A 14927-nucleotide genomic window follows, 5' to 3' on the forward strand; every position below is an offset into this window, starting at 1 on the left:
TTGAGAATTTATTTTTTTTGTCTAATTTACCATTTTAACCCATTTTTTCCACTAACAAAGCATGGGTTAACAGCCAAACAAGACTGTATCTTTATTGCCCTGACTCTGCCGTTTACAGAAACACCCAATATGTGGCCGTAAACTACGGTACGGCCACACAGCGGGGCGTAGAGGGAAAGGTGCGCCGTTTGATTTTTGGAGGGCTGATTTTTATCGACAGGTTTATTTACACCGTGTCCTGTTTCAACGCCCCTGATGCACCCCTGGAGTAGAAACTCCCTAAAAGTGACCCCATTTTGGAAACTACGGGATAAGGTGGCATTTTTTGGGGGACTATTTTTAGGGTACATATGATTTTTGGTTGCTCTATATTACATTTTTGTGAGGCAAGGTTACCAAAAATTGAAATTCTGAAATTTCATCTCAATTTGCCATTAACTTTTGAGGAACACCTAAAGGGTTAATAAAGTTTGTATAATCAGTTTTGAATACCTTGAGGGGTGTAGTTTCTTAGATGGGGTCACTTTTAGGGAGTTTTTACTCTAGGGGGGCATCAGGGGGGCTTCAAAAGGGACATGGTGTCAATAAAAAAGGCCATCAAAATCGGCTTTCCAGAAACCATGTCGGTCCTTTCCTTTTACTGATACAGCTTTTTACGACCACAAATGTGGCATTTCTGTAAACTGCAGTATCAGGGTAATAAATATTAACTTTTGTTTAGTTTTTAACCCTTGTTTTGTTACCGGAAAAAACGGATTGAAATGGAAAAGTGCCAAAAATAGCGGTTTTGGAACCGTTTTTTTTTTTTTTTGACCGTGTTAATCTGGGGGGTTAAGTCATGGGATATTTTTATAGAGGATATTCTTATGGACGCTGCGATACCTAATAAGGCTACTTTTTTTTTTACAATTATTTAGGTTTTTGACTATATTATCCTTTTTGATACCCCAAATTTTTTTGGGATCTCTAAAGTCTAAGTGTCATTTTTTTATCCGATTATCTTATGTGGGGGCTCATTTTTTGCGGGATGAGACGACGGTTTCATTGGCAGTATTTTGGGGGCTATATGACTTTTTGATCGCTTGCTATTAAACTTTTTATTATGTAAGGTGACAAAAATATTTTTTTTGCACCTTTTTTTTTTTTCTGGACCGTGTTAATCTGGGGGGTTAGGTCATCGGGGTATTTTTATAGAGGAGATTATTACCGACGCGGCGATACCTAATATGTCTAATTTTAATTAATATTTTTTTGGGTCTGAGAACCAGTTTTTTTTATCTGATGTCAGTGCTAAATTGGGATATAAATTTTGTACTCCATGGAAGTGTGATACTCCCTGAAGCAACCAATAATGCAGAGGCCCGGATAATCGGGGCACGTGTCACATTGAGTTGTAGTGTCCTTCCGTATCCCCCTCCTGTGACACACTCTGCACCTTTTTTGGGCTCGTCCCTTCTTTCCAGTATGGGGGACCACACCTGGAAAGTGTTGGCCAGTGACGATCCGTGCGCCTACAGTTCCCAAGGTACTCCGGCCTGCTCTTTCCCGGTCCGAAAGACATTTCGGAATAATGCAGACATTTCCGGATGGCCTCATCCGGGAGCGTGTCATGGCCGTACTGTAAAGTGGGGTCTGGTATAGGACATCCCCACTCCAGTACAGCCTCACACTGGGTTTCTTGACCAGGCCCATATGCAGCACGAAGCCCCAAAATGTCCTCATTTCGGCTGCACTGACGGGATACGAAAGGACACTACAACTCAATGTGACACGTGCCCCGATCATCCGGGCCCGGGTGTTGAGCAACGAACTGTTGGGCGTACAGGTTCGTCTGCTCCACCATCAGATTTACCAGTGGGTCACTGAAAAAATGACAAAAAAAGTCATATTCAGTGTAGCCCACTGTGGAAATCTGGATTCCTGATTGGCCTACAAAATCAGGAATCACGGGCTCGTATCGCTCTGGGCTACACCAGACTAGTTCACCGGCAGGGTGCTCCGGTGGATTTAACTGGTGGCCGGGAAACCAGTACGAGCCCCAGAGCTGCTCGTACTAGGCTGGGCCACAGGGTCCCTAACATGTCGGTCCCCTTGCTCCACCTGGCGGCGTCTCCGCCGCCTTGGGGGCTCATCATCATCGCTAGATGATGAGGAGGAGGCGGATGACAGCAGGAATGTGGGGTCATCCTCGTCCTCACTGGGACTCTCGGAGTCGGAGGCAAGCTGGGCGTATGCCTCCTCGGCCGAGAACGTCCGGCGGGCCACTGGTGAGTGTGTGTCTGTGTGTGTATGTGCGTGTGTGTAAATCTTTATTTGGTGTGCGTGTGTGTGGGGGCACGGGTGTTTGCGGACTTAACCCTAAAACGAACAGAAAAATAAATAAAAAAATAACTAAAAAAAGGGCAAAAAATGTGGAAAAAAAATTCTAAACCGCTGATCAACCGCCCGAAGTTGATCAGTGGTGGGGTGTGCGATTCGCTAAGAGTGGCCGGACGCTAAGAGTGCCGGCCACAGTCAGCGTACACAAAAAATAAATAAAAAAATCCTGCACCCCAAAAAAGTGGGGGGGGGGGGGGGCAAGCGGCAGAACCCCTGGGGGTCTAGGGTCACACAGCTGTGCTGTGGACCCCAGACACCCTAACTTATGGTGATGCAATCAAAGCTAATGCAACTAACTTTCCCTTTTTTTTCCCTGCCTAACCCAAACTTTCCCTATGCACCTGAAGTTCAGATGGGGGGTGCTGGGGCACAGATCGGATCCTGGGGGGCACAGATGGGGTGATGCTGGCACCGATGGACGACACGTGCAGGCAGCTCCTCTCTCCTCCGGAACACAAAAGGAGGAGGAGAGGAGCGCCTGCATCTTTTGAATCTGCCGCCTGCCCGCCCACAGACCAATCAGAAGCGATCCACTCAGGATCGCTGGATGGCGATTGGTGGGGTGAAATCACACCACCAACACCATCCTGTTCCGGGTTATCGGGTCTTCAGAGACCTGAATAACCCGGAAACGCAGAAAACCGCAGGTTTGAATTGACCTGCGGTTTTCTGCAATCGCCGACATGGGGGGGGGGGGGGGGGTCACAGGACCCCCCGACGCATTTAGCCTAGGTGCCTGCTCAATGATTTGAGCAGACACTGGGTTCCAATCACCGCCCGGCGGTGATCGGAACCATACATGACGTACTGGTACGTCATGTGTCCTTAAGTACCAGGACATCATGACGTACCAGTACGTCATGTGTCCTTAAGAGGTTAAAGGGTTGGTCTTATCATAGACAATGGGGCATATCACTAGGATATGCCCCCGGGACCCGCACCTATATAGAGAACCGAGCCCCCCAAGGTGGTGGCTGGAGGGATCCGGTCCAGCCACCACCAAGTCGGCTCCCCATAGAAGTGAATGGGAGCGTACTGCGCATGCTCGGCCCCCTCTCCCAATCATTTCTATAGGGCCGACGGAAATAGCTGAGCCAGCGCTCAGTTATTTTCGCCGGCCTCATAGAAAATGAATGGTAATGTAATGCTCACATTGTGCCCCTCACAGTAATGTCCAGATGTGCCCCCTCACAGTGGTTACGACAGATATATGGGCAGCATGGTGGTTAGCACTGGAGCCTTGCAGCGCTGGGGTCCTAGGTTCGAATCTGACCAAGGACAACATCTGCATGAAGCTTGTATGTTTTTATGTTCTACTCGTGTTTGCATGGGTTTCCTCCAAAGACATACTGATAGGGCATTTAGTTTGTGAGCCCCATTGAAGACAGAGTGATGCTAATGTCGGTAAAGCGCTACGGAATAAAGCAGCGCTATACAAGTGAGTATAATAAATATGTGCCCAGACATATGCACCCTCACAGTGGTTACGACAGATATGTGCTCCCTTGAGAGGAAGTAAAAAAATAAATAAAAAAATACTCACCTAGTTCCTCCAATGCTCACAGCTCAGATGCTGACAGCCCCCAGCAGCAGCACGATGTACTGTCACGCATCGCGCTGCTGGTCTGTGGAGGAGGAGCACAGAGCAGCAGCACAATTTGTGAGGGCATCATGCTGCTACTGTGGGGCACTGGTGGCAGAGTTGCATGGTGAAGCAGGGAGCTGATGGCTCTCTGCTTCACCATTACAATCAGCTGTCTTTGCGTCCTATGGACACAGAGACAGCTGAGAGCGGGACACACCTCAACTGCTCTAGGAGCACGGGCTAGCCACCGAAATCAGGGACTGTCCTGCCGGATCTGGGACAGTTGGGAGGCATGGTTCTATTGGTGGTTTTTATGGACCCTGTGAGGAATATGGATTAATATTTACTGTCAGCCATGTCCTCACACCCCCCATTTGCTGACAGACAGCAGAGGTACGGAAAATCCACAGGATTTCCCTGCTTCAACCCTGATTGTAATTTTATGCACCTCTTGGCATGATTCAGTGTATATGCAAAATAAGTTTCCACCCCCCCCCCCCCCCCCAGCCATCTGAGTGTCAGTGGGCCAGGAAGACGCCCCGGGGGTCCAAGCTTCAAGGAGAAGTTCACACCTCCAGGCACCAGTTTAGAGCCACCTGAATCCGGCAGGAAAACTCTCAGCAGGGGGTATCTGCTCTTGCCCGGATCAATGAGACTTCCCAGACACATTGGCACCTACCTCTCATAAGGAATTATGAAGCGCCCGGCCATCGCAGGCGCAAACCGGATACATATTTGTGTCCCGGTGGCCACGAGGTACGGTCCCATGGTCATTGTTTACTCGTACCCAGTCGGGGTAGGGAGATACCCATATCTCCCCATAGAAACCACCTACCGGTACCAGGTTTGGGCTCTACTTGTAGCCGGAACCCAGACAGGTCCATTAGTCCCAGAACCATCTCCCTGTGACCCTCTGGTCTGGAGCTATGAACCCTAAAGGGTTTTGTGGGTCATTCACCGTCAGCCCAGAAGAGGGGGAGTTGAGGCAGGGAGGGGATGGACCAGCTACAGGTTAAAAGCCTGGTGCCAGCAAGTAGGCGCGGTCTTTCTCTGAAGAGGGGTCACATCCTACACATGTGTTTAGAGGGACCCAGGAAATAGCAGGAGATCACAGCCCTTCGTGTGGACTCCAGCTCAGGACATCACAAGGAACTTTCATCATACTTGGTAACTTACTTTTACACTGCTTCACCCTGTTGTACCCATATAATCTGTATCTGTAACCTCAGACCACTGTATATATTGTCTGTGTATATTGTGTCATATCTAGTGTGCTCTTATAGCGATTAAATCTATAATTTAATCTTGTGCTGTCTTGTATCTCGATCACGAATCCCCACGTCCGTGTTTTGGCCTAGTTATAAGCTACCGCGGGTTGGTTTCTGACCCTATATAATCCCGTTAGCGGACCGGGCTTATATCAAACGAGAAACTGGTGGCAGTTACCCGGGCTGAGTGTGGGCTGTTTTCACTGCGGCAGTGAAAAGGCTCTCCCAGCTTGTTGCCTCTCTGTGCCCGCGTGGACAGGAGGTGTGTGTGTAAACTATACCAGCCTGACCTTACGTGCTCCTCTGGAGGGCGTAACTTCACATTTTTGGTAAACCCTGTGATCATACCGGGTCTCGTGAGCTCGACGTGGTTGACGTCAGCGGGCACGAGGGGTGGTATTCATCACAGACCCATCATAGCCTTCAATGGGCGTGTATGGTCCACATGATGGACCAAAGTAGTGCATGTCTCTGCAGTTTTTCCACTGAGGTGTAACTTGTGCTGTCTGCGGAGAACATGGACAGCACATGACTGTGATTCAGGCATGTGTGAAAGAGGGCTAAGGGTACAACCACATGGATGTGTGGTGCTTGTGATACGGTCACCCTGTGTTTGAGTACTGCCGCAGCAGGCTCTAATTAAACTAATGAAGACCGCATGGTATTTAAGGTGCCACAAAGCCATTATCAATACAGATCCACTGAACAGTGTGGTCATCATTGGTTTAATCAGAGCTCGCTGCGACCTATAGAGCCATGAGGTGCTGGAACGCAATGCAGTGCACCCAGGTTCCAAGCACCACACGATCCCGCTGTGTACTTGTACCCTAAATATAAAGATTTTAATTCACTAATAGCAAGCAGCTGTCAGGAATAGGAACATAAGGATAGTTTTACACTTGAGTCAGGGGACTCCTGCATGCTGTTCCAGCAGAGAACAGCCTGCCGGAGTTCTCCGGGTCCGGTGTTCTAACAAATTTCCCTACCCTCGTCACTTCCTGTTGTGACGCGGCCGCACCGGACATACGTTCCCAGCTTTGGAAGGAGGTGTGCCACGCATGCGCACAACGACGGAGTAGGGAAATTTCACACTAGAGTTGGGGAGAAGGGGCCACCTAATGCGCTTGCGCCTTACATCTCAGCTGGCTCCATATGATCAGACAGAGTGGTAGGGAGATTTAACAGAACAAATGGCCATCAGATCTCCCTACCCCACACTGCGCAGGCGCGGTGATCGGATGGATGTTCGGTATAAGAGATCTCTGTGTCCGCTGGTGCACACGGGTGGTGTATCCCAACGGGAGTAGTTAGCTGCCCTTGCGCACTGGCCCGTAATTTTTCCCTACCCTCTAACCACTGCTGAGGCTGCCGGCACATGCGCAGTGTCGGCCGGTGTCCAGCTGAAAGGTAAGGCACAAGTGCACTAGGTGGCCCCTTCTCCCCAAATCTGGTGTGAAATTTCCCTACCCCCGTCGTAGGCGCGGTGCGGCACACTTCCTTCCAAAGCTAGGAACGTTATGTCCGGTGCGGCCGCGTCACAACAGTAAGTGACGAGGGTAGGGAAATTTCACGGGTAGGGAAATTTGTTAGAACACCGGCATTGCTGGATGCTACTGCCTTCCCGCAAGACCCCATTGTCTACAATAGGGTCCTGCAGAGATCCAGCCGCTACCCAGCAAATATGCAGAGAAAAGCCACAGATGTGAAAGAAGCCTAAGACTGTCTGAGGTTTTATTTAACAATAATTAAAATTTTATTACCATCACACAAAGCCATAGGATATTGTTAGTATATCCCATCAGTTTTCCTTTATACCAGGGTCTGGCAATCTCCGGCACTCCAGCTGCTGTAAAACTACAACTCACAGCATGCACACTTACCCGGCTGTTCTTGTAACTCCCATGTAAGTGAAAGGAGGATTCTGGGAGTTGTAGTTTCAGAACAGCTGGAATGCCGGAGGTTTCTGATCCCTGCTTTAGGCTACTTTCACACTAGCGTTCGATCGGATCCGTTCTGAACGGATCCGATCATATTAATGCAGACGGAGGCTCCGTTCAGTACGGATCCGTCTGCATTAATAACTTAGAAAAATTCTAAGTGTGAAAGCAGCCTGAGCGGATCCGTTCAGACTTTCAATGTAAAGTCAATGGGGGACGGATCCGCTTGAAGATTGAGCCATAGGGTGACATCTTCAAGCGGATCCGTTCCCATTGACTTACATTGTAAGTCTGAACGGATCCGCTCGCCTCCGCACGGCCAGGCGGACAGCTGAACGCTGCAAGCAGCGTTCAGCTGTCCGCCTGTCCGTGCGGAGGCGAGCGGAGCGGAGGCTGAACGCCGCCAGACTGATGCAGTCTGAGCGGATCCGCTCTATCCAGACTGCATCAGGGCTGGACGGAGGCGTTCGGGTCCGCTCGTGAGCTCCTTCAAACGGAGCTCACGAGCGGACCGACGAACGCTAGTGTGAAACTAGCCTTACACCAGTTTTGACAAATCTCTCAAATGTGTGTAAATTTGGTATCCATAATCGTGCTGACCCGCAGAATAAAGTTAGCATGTCATTTTTACCATGCAGTGAACATCCTAAAACCAATTGCAGATTTTTTCACACGGTCACTCCAAAGTATTTTTAAAAGTTATACGTTAGATGTAAACCTAAATGAGGCCATTAAAAAACAAACAAAAATCAATCCCTCACACTGCTATGTCAACGGAAAAATAAAAAAAAGTTATGGGTTTTGAAATGTGGAGATGAAGAAATTTTTTTTAAAAAAAATAAAATAAAAATCGAAACATCCTTAAAGGGGCCATCTGGGCTACAGATATTGATGACCTATCCTCAAGATAAGTCATTAATATCAGGTCATGGGGGTCCAACACCCGACACTCCCATCAATCAGAAGTTGTTGGCAGCTGCTGGCACTAGACACAAAACAGTGGACTGAGCCAGAGGCAGGAAACCCTGTCCACTGTGTACTGGCCATGCTGCTGTACCACAGCTCAGGTCCCATTCAGGTTAACTGAAATCAAGTCAGAGGTACGTAAAGTGGCCCTGGAAAAAAAACTAAAAGTGGCAAGGACAACAAAAGTAGGCAGGATACCATAGTGCAGCACAGAATACCGCCCCAGCAGAACCAGATACCACAGGGCAGCACAAAATACTGCCGCACCAACCACATTCATGACTTTATCCGTTTGGTTACTGGTGATCTCTTTTTCTTCTTCCTGCATCTCTTCTAAGCAAACTCATCTAAGGAATTTGTGCTTTCAAATTAGAGTGGTGTTCTTCCCAAAGAGGTGGTCTTTTCGTGAGGTTTTATTTTATATCCAAAATAAGATATTTCTACATGCATATTCGAGATTGCTACATACCAATTTCTCCATTTCATTTTAATACAGTGCTCTAGTTGGAAAATTGACGAGAGCAGTAATTTTCTGAGTTTGAATATACCTATAACAGTTCAAAAAAAGACATATGTCCATCAAGTTCAACCAAGGGATGGGTGGGAATGTGAATAAAGGAGAGGGAACCGGAATTCTAGACCTTTATACAAGCATTAATGTAATTTAGTTCTAAGAATTCATCTAATTCCTTTTGTAAGAGTTATCTATTCCTGCTGTGACCACCTCCTGAGGTAGACTATTGCAGATTCACAGTTCTTGTGGAGAAGAAGCTTTGTCACCTCTGGAGACTGATCTTTTTCTTCTCTCGAGTCTCTACAAGTCCACCCAAATCCTTCTCTACAAACTACTCTCCCAGTGTTACTCACCCTAGGACATATGATACATGTACATTATTAGTAGTTCACAGATGCATAACTTTACATTTATCCACATTGAACGTAATTTGCCAAGTTGATGCCCAAACACTCAGAGTGTCCAAGTCAGCTTATAGTATGGACATCTTCCATAGACTGTACAGTACTACATAGCCTGGTGTCATCTGCAAAAATAGATATGGTGCTATTAATCCCTTCTACCCTGGGCCAGTTTTCGCCCTTCTGCCCAGGCCATTTTTTGCAAATATGACATGTGTCACATTATGTGGTAATAACTTTGGAACACTTATTTATCCAAGCCATTCTGAGATTGTTTTCTCGGGACACATTGTACTTCATGATAGTCATAAATTTGAGTCAATATATTTCACCTTTATTAATGAAAAAATCCCAAATTTACAAAAAAGTTTGAAAAATTCAGAATTTCTAAATTTCTATTTCTCTGCTTTTAAAACAGAAAGTAATACCTCAAAAAATATTTATTACTGAACATTCCCCATATGTCTACTTTTGTAAATGTTATTTTTATTTTTTTGGGACGTTAGAAGGTTTAGAATTTTAAGGACCAGTTCAGGTCTGAAGTCACTTTGTGGGGCTTACATAGTGGAACCCCCCATAAATGACCCCATTGTGGAAACTACACCCCTCAAGTTACTCAAAACTGATTTTACAGACTTTGTTAACCCTTTAGGTGTTCCACAAGAATTAAAGGAAAATGGAGATGAAATTTCTAAATTTCACTTTTTGGGCAGATTTTCCATTTTAATCCATTTTTTCTTTAACACATTGAGGGTTAACAGCCAAACAAAACTCAATATTTATTACCCTGATTCTGCGGTTTACAGAAACACCCCACATGTGGTCATAAACTGATGTAAGGGCACACGGCAGGGCGCAGAAGAAAAGGAACGCCATATGGTTTTTGGAAGGCAGATTTTGCCGGACTCGTTTTTAGATGCCATGTCCTATTTGAAGCCCCCCTGATCCACCCTTACAGTAGAAACTCCCAAAAAGTGACCCCATTTTGGAAACTAGGGGATAAGGTACCAGTTTTATTGGTACTATATTAAGTTTTTTGTGAGGCAAGGTAACCAGAAAAATTGATGTTTTGGCATTAATGAAAAAATCCCAAATTTACAAAAAAGTGCACACGGAACGGTACCCGTCCGCAATACGGCAACAGGACACCTACGGTCGTGTGCAGGAGGCCTAAGGCCCCTTTCACACAAGTAAGTTTTCAGCGCGGGTGCAATGCGTGACTAGAACGCACAGGACCCGCACTGAATCCTGACCCATTCATTTCAATGGGTCTGTTTTCACGCATCAGTTTTTCATGCATCCCTGGAGCCATAGAAGTGAATGGGGCTTCAGTGAAAAACGCATTGCATCCGTAAGCAAGCGCGGATGCAGTGCGTTTTTCACTGATGGTTGCTAGGAGATGGTGTTTGTAATAATTATGTTTTTATTTTTTACAACATTCATCTGACAGTGTAGATAATGTGCTATTTGTTGTTATGGACACAATGATATCAAATATGTCTACTTTGTTTGTTTGTTTCCGTTTTATATAATAAAGCATTTTTGAAAAAAATTATGTTTTTGTGTCTCCATTTTCTGAACGCCATATTTTTTTATTTTTCTACCGATCATCTTGTGCAGGAGCTAGTTTTTTGCACGAATAGTTGAAATTTTTATTGGTACCATTTTTGGGTACATATGATTTTTTTGATCATTCATTTATACACTTTATGGGGCAAGGTGACCAAAAAAATTTATTGTTTTGGAACAGATTTTATTTATTTATTTTCACAGCGTTCACCTGAGGGGTTAGGTCATGTGACTTTTTTATAGAGAAGATCATTATGGACGTGGCAATACCTAATATGTACACTTTTTCTTATTTAAGTTTTACACAATAATAGCATTTTTGAAACCAAACAAATTAGGCCTCTTTCACACGAGTGTGACAAATTGGCTCCGGATGCGTTCAGAGAAACTTGCACCATTTTGCAAGCAAGTTCAGTCAGTTTTGTCTGCGACTGTGTTCAGTTTTTTTTCTGCGCAGCTGCAATGCATTTTGATGCGCTTTTCACACGCGTGATAAAAAAATGAATGTTTACAAACACCATCTCCTAGCAACCATCAGTGAAAAACGCACTGCATCCGCGCTTGCTTACGGATGCAATGCGTTTTTCACTGAATCCCCATTCACTTCTATGGGGCCAGGGCTGCATGAAAAACTGATGCGTGAAAAAAAACGCTCATGTACACAGACCCATTGAAATGAATGGGTCAGGATTCAGTGCGGGTGCTGTGCGTTCACGTCATGCATTGCACCCGCGCTGAAAACTTACTCGTGTGAAAGGGGCCTTAGGCCTCCTGCGCACGACCGTAGGTGTCCTGTTGCCGTATTGCGGACGGGTACCGTTCTGTGTGCATTCCACATCACAGATGCGGACCCATTCACTTCAATGGGTCTACAAATCCGGACATGTGGAATGGTGCGGAACGGAAGCCTACGGAAGCACAACGGAGTGCTTCCGTGGGGTTTCGTCCCCACTTCCGTTCCGCAAAAAGATAGAACATGTCCTATCTTTTTGTGGAACGGACAGATCGCTGTGGCTGCCCCACGATCGGTGTTCGTGCATTGCAGGCCGCAGCACAGTCACGGGGCACACACGTTCGTGTGCAGGAGGTCTTAGTGTCTCCATAGACTGAGAGCCATAGCTTTTTTATTTTTGCCCGATTGTCTTAGGTAGGGTCTCATTTTTTGCGGGATGAGGTGACAGTTTTATTGGTACCATTTTGTGGGACATACACCTTTTTGATCGCTTGGTGTTGCATTTTTTGTGATGTAAGGTGACAAAAATGGCTTTTTTGGACACAGTTTTTATTATTTAATGGTGTTTATCGGACGAGGTGGATCATGTGATATATTTATAGAGCCGGTCGTTACGGACGCGGTGATACCTAATATGTGTGTTTTTTCCTTTTTTGTTTCTACTTCTTATTATAAAATCAGGGGAAAGGAGCTTATAAAAAGTGTTGGGGGACAGTGAACACTTTAATTTTGCACTTTTTTCCTTTTTAGTTTTTTTCTTTTATTTGCATTTTATTTTTTTTTTAATTATTTTAAATTATTTTTTTATACATTTTTGCCACATAATATGTCCCCAAGAGGACTTTTTACTTTTATTTATATTTTATTATATTTTTTATTTTATTCGTTTCAATTTTTTATTTTTAGAATTTAACTTTTTTAATATATTTTTTCCCACATAATTTGCTGTCACTCACTCGTGGACCCGTGCAGGAGTAGAATCTGTAAAGCTGCGTCCTGCGGCACTCAGGGCAGAAGTACAGCTGATCGCACAATCAGCCCAGCAGGACGGGGGCCTCAAATCTTCGCTCTGGGGGCCGCATGCAACCAGCGGGTTGTGCACCCCTGGTCTAGTGGTTCTGAGATGACTGCAAGCATGCCCAGTAGAGAATTTCCTCCTCCGGTCTTTACTACTGAGCATGTGCAGCACAGCTTAAGGCATTGTAACTAAGGACCTTGGAGTAGCATGAGAACCGAGTCTCTATCGGCAGTAGAACACCTGCTTATCACTGTTTTTGATAAATAGGAGTCTTATGGTAGATTTACACCACACAATTGTGGCGCCAATTATCAAGAACAAACGTTACTAAAAACACTAGTTCCGAAAAATAGGTCCATGTAGATGTGCAAAATGCTAGTTCATCGGGTGAGTTCTTCGCTCATGCATTAAATCATCATTTTCCTATCGCCCATGACAGCACCACCAGAGAGAGGAGGATCCGCCCCCCGAGACAGGAAACCTGCAGAATAAAAAGGGCGGACACTCTCCTCCCCTTCAGTGTGGTTTCCTGTCTCCGGTGGGAAGCCTGCAGCATGGATGCTTCGGATCCCTCTCCCTGGTGGCGCTCCGCTACTGACCTGCGGTCCCTGTAGGATTGGCGGCATCGATATGCGCGGGGGTCCGTTCAGAGGCACAGCTGAGCTCCGGAGGGAGTATTCAGTGTGCTGGAGCTGGAAGCTGGCGCCTCTGTAGAGGTGCCGTGAAGACTGACGCTGGCTGCCTGGGGGAGGAAGAGGAGGGGCTTCGGCAGTGAGTGCCGGATAGCGCTCCTGCCGTCATGTGACCGGTGCAGGCGTCGGCGGTGACGTCATCAGTATGCGCCCTATGAGAGGAGCGCGATTTTCCAGGGCCGGCGTCCTTTTGCGACTGGGCTTTGCCTGCATCATGGAGGAGGACAGGCCATCTGAGGAGCTTGCGGTCCCTCCTGCTCCGGTACCTCTGAAGGGGTGAGTGGGGTCTCTTATGGCCTAGATTCCCTTTTTACTAATTGGCGTTACTGTTTGTTTTCAGGTTAAGCCTAAAAAAGTGGTGACCAAAAAGAAAAATAGAGAATGTGCTCTGTGCAAAGTGGGGTTGGACTCAGAGTGGGATAAAAAGTTATGCCAGGCCTGTATAGACAGAACGGTTGCGGAGGAATCCCCTTCCTTTTATAAGTGTCTGCAGGCGTTGGTTCGGTCAGAGGTTAACTCCTCGTTAACTGCTAAGAAGGATCAGAGGCCGGTTCGTAAAGAGACCCGGCGTAATCCCAGTGTTTCAGAAGGAGAGGAAGATTTGCCTTCTTCAGTAATTGAATTTTCGGACATCTCAGAGCAGTCCTCTCCGGATGAGGAAGAAGGTCAGGGGCGGAGACCATGTTTTCCGGTAGAAGATACGGAAAAGCTGTTAAAAGCGGTTCGTTCTACGATGGGCATAGAAGAGACCCGAGAGCCCCGTTCCTTTCAGGACATTATGTTTGAGGGTTTAGAGGCCAGACAACATGGTACTTTTCCGGTACACAAAAATGTAGCCGCATTGATTAGAGGCGAGTGGAAGAAACCAAATAAAAGGGTATTTATCTCCAAAAACCTCAAACGCAAATACCCCTTTAAAGAAGAGGACTCTGCCTCCTGGGATAGGGCTCTCCGCATCGACGTAGCCATCTCCAAGGTCTCTAGGAAGACGGCCTTGCCTTTTGAGGATATGGGTATATTAAAAGACCCTCTGGATAAAAAAGCAGACGCCTTTCTTAAGGGGGCTTGGGAGGCATCTACCTCATCATTTAGGCCCAGTATAGCCTCCACCTGTACGGCCCGTTCTTTAATGGTTTGGCTTTCCGAATTAGAAGTTCAGCTTAAAAACAGAAGTCCCCGTGAGGAGATACTGGCTTCCCTCCCTACTATTAAAAAAGCAGCTGATTTTTTAGCGGACACATCTGCTGACTCTGTCAGACTGGCCGCTAAGTCAGCAGCCTTATCCAACTCTGCTCGGAGAGCTCTATGGATAAAGAATTGGAGTGGCGATACGGCCTCCAAGACTAAGCTTTGCGGAGTTCCATGTGAGGGGGAGTATCTTTTTGGTCCTAGTTTGGACGACCTCCTGGATAAGGCGGCTGATAGGAAGAGAAAGTTTCCCGGGTTTCAGAACTCCTTCCCCAGTAAAAACAGGTTTAGCCGTTCCTTTCGTCCCTTTAAAAGTAACCAGGAACAGGATAGAAGACCTAGGGAAGACCGGTTTAGGGGTCAGAGAAGGAGCAGAAACTTTTTCTTTAACCAGTCCTCCTCAGACAAAAAGAAGCCTGACCAGCAATGACGCCAGCATTCTGGTAGGGGGCAGACTGAAGGCTTTCGCTTTGGAGTGGAGGAGAATTTCCTCGAGCCCTTGGGTTCTCGATACCATTTCCAGAGGCCTAAATCTAGAATTCCTTCAGTCTCCTCCTGCCAGATTTCTACCCACCATAGTTCCGGGTTCCGTGCAGGGCAGATCCATCATGGAAGAAGAGGTGGTGAAACTAGTAGGAAAGTCCGTTTTAATCCCGGTGTTAGAAGAGGAAAGAGGG

The sequence above is a fragment of the Bufo gargarizans genome, chromosome 3, assembly GCF_014858855.1.
Source record: "Bufo gargarizans isolate SCDJY-AF-19 chromosome 3, ASM1485885v1, whole genome shotgun sequence".
Lineage (NCBI taxonomy): Eukaryota > Metazoa > Chordata > Amphibia > Anura > Bufonidae > Bufo > Bufo gargarizans.